This window comes from Otolemur garnettii, unplaced genomic scaffold, assembly GCF_000181295.1.
Source record: "Otolemur garnettii isolate 467f Iridium unplaced genomic scaffold, OtoGar3 scaffold00124, whole genome shotgun sequence".
NCBI classification, from domain to species: domain Eukaryota; kingdom Metazoa; phylum Chordata; class Mammalia; order Primates; family Galagidae; genus Otolemur; species Otolemur garnettii.
In genome coordinates, this window is record NW_003852519.1 from 5,824,216 (window position 1) to 5,834,198 (window position 9,983).

The following is a 9,983-nucleotide window of genomic DNA, read 5'->3' on the forward strand; positions in this document are numbered from 1 at the left end:
TTCTTAGCAAAGTATCACAGGAATGGTAGACAAACAGAATTACATCAAACTAGAAAGCTTTTGCCAAAGAAAACAATCAACAGAGTGAAGAGATAACCTGCAGAAAGGGAGAAAATATTTTCAGACTATTTATTTAACAAGGGATTAATATCCAGAATATATGAGAAATGCAACAGTAAAGAAAAAAAAAAAAGAAATGCACACAAAAGATTAAAAGTGGATGATTGATGTGAATAAACACTGTCAAGATAAGACATGAAAATGGCCACTAGGTATATTTTTTATAAGTTCAACATAACTTAATAGTCAAGAAAATTCAAATCAAAACCACAATGTAATATCATCTCACCCTAGTTAGAATAACAATTATTAAAAAAAGAAATTCTTGTTGAGGATGCAGAGAATAGGAAAATTTTATACATTGTTGATGGGAATGAAATTTGTACAGCCATTATGGAAAACATAGAAGTTTCTCAAAAAAACTAGAAATATATCTACTTTTATGATCTAGCAATTCTACTATTAGGTATATATCCAAATAATTTGAAATCTACATGTCAAAGAGTTTTCACCCCATGTTTATTGCATCTCTATTCACATGAGCAGAGCTATGAAATCAACTTCAGTGTTCATTAATTGATGAATGGATAAAAACGTGGCAAATATGCACAATAGACTAGTATTTGGCCATAAAAAAGAACAAAATCTTGTCATTTGTGGCAACATATCCCTGGGGGTCATTATGTTAGGTGGAATAAGCCATGCCCAGAAAAATGAATAATGCATCTTCTAACTCATATGAGGAAGCTAATTATTTTTTTTCTCATAGAAATAGAGAGGGGAATTGTGTGACTTATAGAGGCTGAAAACGGTAAGAGTGAAGGGATGGGGAGATATTGGCTAAAAATACAAAATTACAGCTAGATAGGAGGCATCAATTTTAATGTTTTATAGCACTGTAGTGTGACAACAGTTAACATTAGCTTATATTCTTTAAAATAGGTAGAAAAGATGATTTTGAATATTTCTACCACAAAAATGATGAATGTTTGAGATAACATGTTAATTACCCTGATTTAATCATTACATATTGCATACTTGTATCAAAATATTGCTCTGTATCCAACAAAGGTGTACAACTGCAGAACCTCCATAGCTGACTACCTACCTACATTGACTACCTCCTTAAGTTGATTGAAGTTTCATAGACTAGACATGCACCACATATACATATCAGTACAGTAGGACCAACGAGGTTTTTGTTGGGCTGACATATCCATAGAGAAACTTAGAAACTTATAATCTAAATGGGTGATTGAATTTTCAACTCTAATAAGAATGTCTTAGGGGGTAAAGGGGGCTTAAAATAATGGAGATAGTAATAAAACAAGGAGAAATAAATTGGATGTCAGGATCAAAACAAAGAAAGCAAAAACAGACCTAGAAAAATTCTCTGAGCTCCTGTGCAACTTGGACACCAATTAGACAAGTAGCTGGTAAGAACACTGTACAGGGATGTGAAAGGAAATATCCTAGATGTGTCTTTTCTTTCTTTTAAAAAATTTTATTATAGAGATTATTACTTGTTGGAGAGTAATGGCTTTCCACAAAATCCACTTGTAAAAATTTTCACATGATTTATATTTTCATAAAAACTTACTGAGATTTTAATAATACAAGTGTCCATGTTTTCAAATAAAACAATCTGCAAGTTTCATTATAATAATTTTGTTTGTTTTAAGAGAGGATAAATCAAACATTGCACACTAACATTTAGCACACGATATTCTTCCTTTCACGATTTTATAATCATTACTGTGTTCTCAGCCCTGACCAGTGTCTCCTTTGGTGGGTAAAGACCCTTGAATTTCCTAACAACTTTTCATGAGCATAACTTTTTTGTTTGTTTGTTTGCAGTTTTTGTCTAGGGCTGGGTTTGAACCTGCAATCTCCGGTATATGAGACCAGCACCCTACTTCCTTGAGCCACAGGTGCTACCCCATTGGCATAACTTTTTAAATTACATGTCCTTATATATCCTGCATTTTTCATTTGTGAGATTTCTTTTCTCCATTTGCCTTTAAATTGTATTTGCATTACCTGTTACCTCAATGCTATATGCCTATGCATGTGTGAGTGTGTGTATTTGCAGTAAGTATTTATATATCTTATTTTCCTTTCTCTGAAATGATTTGTGGAGGCCATTGTTTCTTTCTGACAAAGAATCTTGACATTGATGACTCCTTTTATATATATATGTGTGTGTGTGTGTGTCCTTGTCACCATGTCCAACTTCTTGGAGAGGGTTAATTAGATGATAAGAACAGTGACCTAGGTCTTTGGACATAGGTGTCCAAAGTGGTGGTGGTGTTTTGACTAAATTATAGTATGTCAGATAATAGAATAGCTGAGATTTTTAGTTTATAATGTTTATGAAAGACAAGAAATTCTTAGGAATAGTCATAATAGATTTAGCAAAGGATGACAGAGGTGAAGCATGGAGTCATTTTCTGTACAAAATACTACATTATAAACTCTTATATATATTGATGTGTTTTTAGTGGTTATCTCTTGCTTGTATTCAACTTAGTCTAGCCTATATCTGGGGAATCTTTTTGTCCTTCTGTATACTTGCTAAAAAGAGAAACATGAAAAATGATGCAGGATTATGACAAAATGGTAACAACTTCACAAAGAGGGATGAATCATTGCACATTCAACAATGGATCTCATCAAAATTGTTCTTAGCATCACATACTTTACATTCAATGGTCAATCTATGAACAAACTAGTGACTGAGCTATGGGTTCCCCATCTCATTTATCACAGCAGAACTATATCTTTCTCATTTCAAGAAAATTACAGAAAATAAAACTGCAATAAAACCAAAAAGCTGGAAAGAGAGATGACACCCATGACAACATTTAAAAAAGGATACTGAAGATGTGCAGCCATCCGCTCAACTTACAATTAATGCAGCACAAGATCAATGTCTGAGTCTTCCTGGTACAATATCTGACTGAACCTAAAACAGAACCCAACGGGAATGTGCCAGAGTCATGAAGAAATGCACATAGAAATGGATTATTTTATTAATTTTAACTTATAAATATATGTGAAATCAGTCTATTTATATATTTTCTCACGGCTAAACCTTAAATTAGGTAGAAATATATAAATATATAATGTCTGTTAATTTGAACCATGGTTGCAATGAATCCATGAGTTTGCTCTGAGCTAATACAATGAAGTTTGCCCAAGGTACTTACTCTTGGCTATAATCTCTTCTTATCTGGGAGATTTCTATTAGGAAGACTTGTCCTGAAGTACTTACTGGATCTAAAAACTTCAGATTATATGTTTTGTGTGTATATGAATAGAGGGGAAACAAGACAGGTGAAAACATGATAAAAAGGGAGGTATATAATTCAACACAAGCTTTAATCATATCAAATGTTTTAATAATTCCCTAAAAATTAGCCTATCTATATTCTGTGCAATACTATAGGTCAAGTGGTCTTCAAAATGAGGATACTTACGACCCAGAGAACATGAGAAGAAAGCTTTTTAGTATTTATATTTTATATATTTTTTCAATGTATATATTCATAAAATTATTTTAAAACTGCTGAAAATAGGGTGGCGCCTGTGGCTCAAAGGAGTAGGGCACTGGCCCCATATGCTGGAGGTAGTGGATTCAAACCCAGACCTGGCCAAAAACTGCAAAAAAAAAAAAAAAAAAAAAACCCTGATGAAAATAATATAAATTTATAATTAATACTAATCCTATATTTGTATATGTATGTGTGTGTGTGTGTGTGTGTGTGTGTGTGTGTGTGTGTAGAGAGAGAGAAAGAGCGCCAGAAACAGAGACAGACACACTGGATTATTTTTTAGTTTGGAGATTATTGCCAGACTTACCAATTGGCTTTTATCTGACACTGCTCACAACAGGCATATTGAAATGTTTCTTTTCAAGAAATTGTTCATGGTTAATCAAAAGTTTTACAACAATGGATATGAAGTCTCAACTCAATGGATAGCTGCTTATCTCTGATAAGGATGTACTGAACCTGCTTTGATTCTTTTTTGGTGATTTCTGACAACCAACATTCCACAGGCATAAATTCTAACCTAAGCAATTAAAATCATATATATTTCCTATAAGAAATATTAAGGTGAGTTCTTAAGAAATAATAAAATAATAACAATAGTAAAGGTGGTGAAAATAATTCATTTGCTTATTTATTTTTAAGATGTTAGTAGCAAGTATTAAACAAAAGAAAAATACTGGAATACAATAACTGGTTTTTATGAATGTGAATTTGATTCCATAAAGCACATAACTTAGAAGTAAACACTTACAGCTCATACAGAAGTATACATAATATAAAATTTAAACAAAGAGAATGAAACTTAAGGTGCTCATAAGATATACTTAAGAGGCACATTACTGAAAGATATGAAAAATAAAAGCACACAAACTTTCCATAGTTTTACTTTTACCTTAAACATTTAAAAAATACTATACTTAAAAACTTCAAGAAGGAGGCAAGCTGGTAGACTAGAGCAGTCTGTGCTCTACACTCTCAAGGAGAGGATGGAAAGATGCAGGTGATGCCCCTGCCCACTTACAGATGGGCCTTGTTGGAGAGTGTGTGGTGACTTACCAGAGAATGCACAGGGGAGAGAGTAAGGAGAAGGTGATGTGGTGATCCACTTGCAGGACTGGAGGGTACCCGAGGAAGGCATCCAAATGTGGCAAGGACAGAAGAGAACCCTGAACTCCCCCCCGCCATGGATACTAGTAGTGGTGGTGGGGTGCCCACTATCACTACAGACCTCCAAACTGATCGAGGAGCTGTTTGGTGACTGTGCAGTGACATCACACCAGAGAGTGGGCAAAGCAGGGATGCAGCAGCTCCTATTCCCAGGTTACTGCAGATGATGCCATTCTGAGCTCTTGGGTTCAGATTGCCTGCTTTACAAGGAGCTCAGCTTTGCTGTAGCTGCCCCCACTTAACCCGGGTCATGCTGGGTAGGAAGCAGGGAGAATAGAAACTCTTATGTGCCCCTTAACTAGGAGCCTAGCACTCTTCCCTACCCTGTGATGGATTTCAGGAAAGTGGACACCAGGAACACTGCCTGAGAAGCCCCAGTGTGACTGCCTATGCAGAAAATGTGCAGGGGAGGGCCCCATCGCCCTATGCCTGAGGCCACTGTAACACCACTGGGACCTGAGCTTCCTCATTGCTGCCAGGTCCGTAGCTTTGCCCCTGTCATTTGGCCCTGCTGCCTCCATTCACACAGTTTCAGACCTGCCAAATGCATGGCCCCATTCCTCTGCTTTCAAGGATACCACCCACCAACTGCCAGACACTGCCCCAGCAGTCTAATACTCCACCAGAAACTAGTTATCCATAAGCCATCATTGCACTGGGACGCAGGAGTGAATGCCAACAGCCCTAATACCTATGATCACTGCCTAGATATATAGATAGACCAGCTGCCATTACCACTGTGGGGAGACTCGGCACAGAGCAATCCCCCTTATGCCAGCCTCCACCAGTGACCTAGGAGGAAGCCCACTATTCCTCACTAAAGTTATCCAGCACCATCTTAGAATGTGACAATCACATTGTCATATGGGAAAACACAGAATAGCTGCATTCTAATCAGTTTGTCTTCCTCTCTCCTGCTGACCGCTCTTCTGGAGTTGGTCACAAAAGAACCATACAGGCATCTCTCCTTCCCAAAGGTAAAGACCAGACGTACCACAATCTATCTGCCTTGAGGTGAGAAAAGAGATTTCAAATTAGAAGAAATCAATATCAACAACAACAGCAAAAATCTTCTGGAAACATGAAAAATAAGCTGATCCAACACCCCAAAGGATCACAGTAGATATATAGCAATGAGCTCCAACCCAAAGGAGTCAAAATGTCAAATGTCAGAAATGGAATTTAGAATACGGATGGCAAAGAAAACACATAGAAGTTAAGAAAAAGGTGAAAACAATCACAAAGAAGCCAAAAAAATTATTTAGGAAAAAGTATTTATGAAATAATTTAAAATGTTGCTAAAGAACTAGATATTAATGATATAAGAAAGGATAGGAAATTAATTTTAAAAATTGAACGAGTGCTTTAAGGAAGTCCCAAATACAGCAAAAAGCTTCAAACACAGGCTTGACCAAGCAGAAAAAGGAATCTCAGAGCTTTAAGACAAGTCTTTAGAACTAGTCATGGGTCAAAGCTGAGAGTCAAGTCAAAGACAAAATGTCATTCACAATAGCTACCAAGAAAATAGAATATCTAGGAATATACTTAACTGAAGACATGAAAGTTATCTACAAGAATTACAGAACACTAATGAGAGAAATTGGCATCCCATGCTCATAGATTGGTAGAATCAACATTGTCGAAACGTCCATACTTCCCAAAGTGATTCACAGCTTCAATCCTATTCCCCATCAAAATACCAATGCCATATTTCACAAATCTAAATAATAAAGAAATCTAAGCTGAACTTGGAACTACAGATGAGCACAAATAACCAAAGCAATCTTAAACAAAAATAATAAATCTAGAGGCATCAAATAACTTGACTTCCAATTATCCATGCACTGCAGTGCTATATATAGTACCCCAAAACAGCATGATACTAGTGTAACAGTAGAGAAATAAACCAGGGGACAGAATAGAAAACCCAGGTATAAAACTACCTATAGCCAACTGATCTTCAAGAAAGTAGACAAAAATACAAAAATATGTGAAGGGAAGACATAGTTAATGAGTGGTGTTGAGAAAATTGGATAGCCACATATAGAAGAATGAATTAGGATCCCTATCTCTTGCCACATGCAAAAATTAATTCAATATGGATAAAAGACTGAAAAGCAAAAAATGCATGAAATGTTAAAAAATCTAGGAGAAAAGTAGAAAAAAAATCTTCTAGACATCATCCTAGTCAAAGAATTCATGACTAACACCTGAAAGGCAAATATGGCAACTCTAAAAATAAATACATGGGACTTAATTAAATTAAAAAGCTTCTGCAGGGCAATGCCTGTGGCTCAGTGGGCAGGGCACCGGTCCCATATACGGAGGGTGGCGGGTTCAAACCCAGCCTTGGCCAAATTGCAACAACAACAAAAAAATAGCCGGGCATTGTGGCAGGTGACTGTAGTCCCAGCTACTTGGGAGGCAGAGGCAAGGGAATCGCCTGAGCCCGGGAGTTGGAGGTTGCTGTGAGCTGTGTGATGCCACGGCACTCTACCAAGGGTGATAAAGTGAAACTCTGTCTCCATTTAAAAAAAATATAAAAAATAAAAATAAAAAGCTTCTGCAGGAATAAGAAAATAAAAAGCTGTAGAGGAAACAATCAATGGATGAGTAGACAACCTACAGTATGGGAGAAAATATTCACAATGTACATAGCCAACAAAAGACTAGTACCTAGAATCTATAAAGAACTTAACTCAATTAAAAAAAACAAACAATGCTTTTAAAAAGTGGTAAAACCACATGAATAGAAGTTTTTCTAAAGAATATAGACAGATGGTCAACAAATAGATGAATAATGTTCAGCATCACTAATCATCAGAGAAATGCAACCTAAAACCAAATGAGATGCCATATTATCCCCTTCAGCATGGCCATTATTAAAAAGTCAAAAACAGTAGGTGCTGGCATGGAGGCAGAGAGGCAGTAACGTGACCTTTTGGTGGGATTGAAAATTAGTACAACCCCTATGGAAAATAGCATGGAGATACCTCAAAGAAATAAATGTGCTTATTATTTGAACCAGCAACCCCAGTACTGTGTATCTACTCAAAGGAAAAGAAGTCATTTTATCAAAAAACACATAAACTCAAATATTGATTGCAGTCCAATTCACACTGGCCAAGAAGTGAAATCAACTTAACTGGTCATGAATATGTGACTGATAAAGAAAATATGGTATTACTCAGCTGTAAAAGAGAATGAAATAATGTCTTTTGTAGCAACTTAGATGGAGACTGCTATCCTTAATGAAGTATCTCTAGATTGGAAAAGTAAATACCACATATACTCACTAGTAATTGTGAGGTAAATGATGGGCACACACATGGACAGGAAGAGATGTAAAGGATGTCGGAAACCGAGAAGGGGGGATGGTGTAAGGGCATGCGGTGTAAAAACTTACCTTTGGGTACAATGAACCCTACTACCATGTCAAGCACACACACACACACACACACACACAAAACCCAATTAAGCAATATACAAGGTATCCACATTAAAAAAAAAAAAAATTGCACCCCCTTAATATTTTGAAATAAAAAAAAACATAAAATGAAAACTTAGAGGAAATCACTAGACGTGGAAGGAATACAGAGGAAAGGAGAAAAGTTAGAGCAACACCTACCAATACAATATCAATTTTTTTTTTGTTTTCATTTCTTGGAAATGTGAAAGATGTCCTTGTAACTATACTCTAACGTGAAGTCAATGTCTATGTGTTTTGATGGTCTTTTATAAATCAGTGTGCATATTTTAGAATTTTACTTACCACATACCTTGGAGTGATTCTCAAGGACTAAGGATCGTGTTATCCTGAGCGAACTTGTCTAAATTACCTCTGAGATCGTCATTGGGTATCTCCATTATCATTTTCTTCACCATAGTTTTAAAATATTGTTCCCAGTGAGCCATTTTTATGGATGGCATACATTTTAGTGGAAAAGGTTGAGAAATCCTGAACCATTAGCATGACCCATTTGTATTTCAGCATAGTTCCTGCTTTCAAACCTAGATACGACTCTATTTTAAACATATTTTTAGGCAGAATGTAGAGTATCTGATTTACTCTCCTGCTCTCAAACTTGGGTAGAATACTTCTGGATGGGATCTAAGTGTGATCTATGCAAGTGTTTATCTCCCTCACCAGTGAGTCAATAATTAACACTAGCCCTTCTTGTTCTGCTACTCTTTTATCAATCAGGATCCAGGCAGAATGTAGAAAATACACAGCACGATTTGAACAGAGACCTTTTAAGATAAACATTTATTGACTATAATGGAGAATTATTTGTAAAGGAGTAAAAAGAACTATAAGGATGACTTTGGGCTGAGGAAGGATACCCAAGGAAGAGCTTACTTGGAAACCTGGGCCTTTCCAAACCTGGGATTTAGACCTTGGTAGAGAAAGTGTGGCAGCACTCCACCACATGTCAGAGAATTTTCCTATGTTGCCTGGATCAGAGCTGGTCCAAAATGAAATACTTCCCTGGGGGTGAAGCTAAATCAAAGCTGGCAGAGAAACCAGACAAGACAGGAAAGACTTTGCTGAGATAAGGAGAAGTTGAGGTTGGCAGGTAGGAAACTCCCCAGCTGGTAGGTTGAGGCTGCTAGGTCAAGAACTGGGTGCCTGCAAGACTCTTTGGGAATAAGCTTGCAGAGTACTGCTGAAACTTGATGGGAAGGCATCTGGCGGCTTGTGTTTCTAAGGTCAAGTTGAGTTGTAGTTGAGACAGTGGAACCCTCCCTCCTGGAGAGTTGCTATACACCCTCACCAGGTGTCCATCAGGTGAGATCCTACTCATTCCCCTCCTCCTCTCCTTTCTTCTTTCCCTCCTACCCCCCACCTTGAATATACTTGGGTGATTCTCACGTATGAGTGTGTAGTTGTTTTTCTATTAGATTCATATAGGTATTGAGTACATTGGAAACTTGCATTTCCATTTTTGTGATATTTTACTAAGTAGAATGTGTTCCAACTCCATCCAAGTAAATACAAAAGATGAAAAGTCAGCATCTTTTCTTATGACTGAATAAAATTCCATGGTCTACATGTACCATAGTTTATGGTATATACATACACCACATTCATGGGTTGATGGGCACCTGAGTTGCTTCCATCTTGGCAATGGTGAACAGAGCTGCAATAAACATTCTGACACAAATGTCCTTGGGATAAAACGATTTCTTTCCTTCTGGCTA

At 36.7% G+C, this 9,983-nt stretch overlaps 1 pseudogene; it reads right to left on the reverse strand.

The window, feature by feature from the left end:
- Positions 1 to 8,666, reverse strand: part of LOC100954221 — a 32,124-nt pseudogene extending 23,458 nt beyond the window's left edge.
- Positions 8,667 to 9,983: the final 1,317 nt, after the last annotated feature.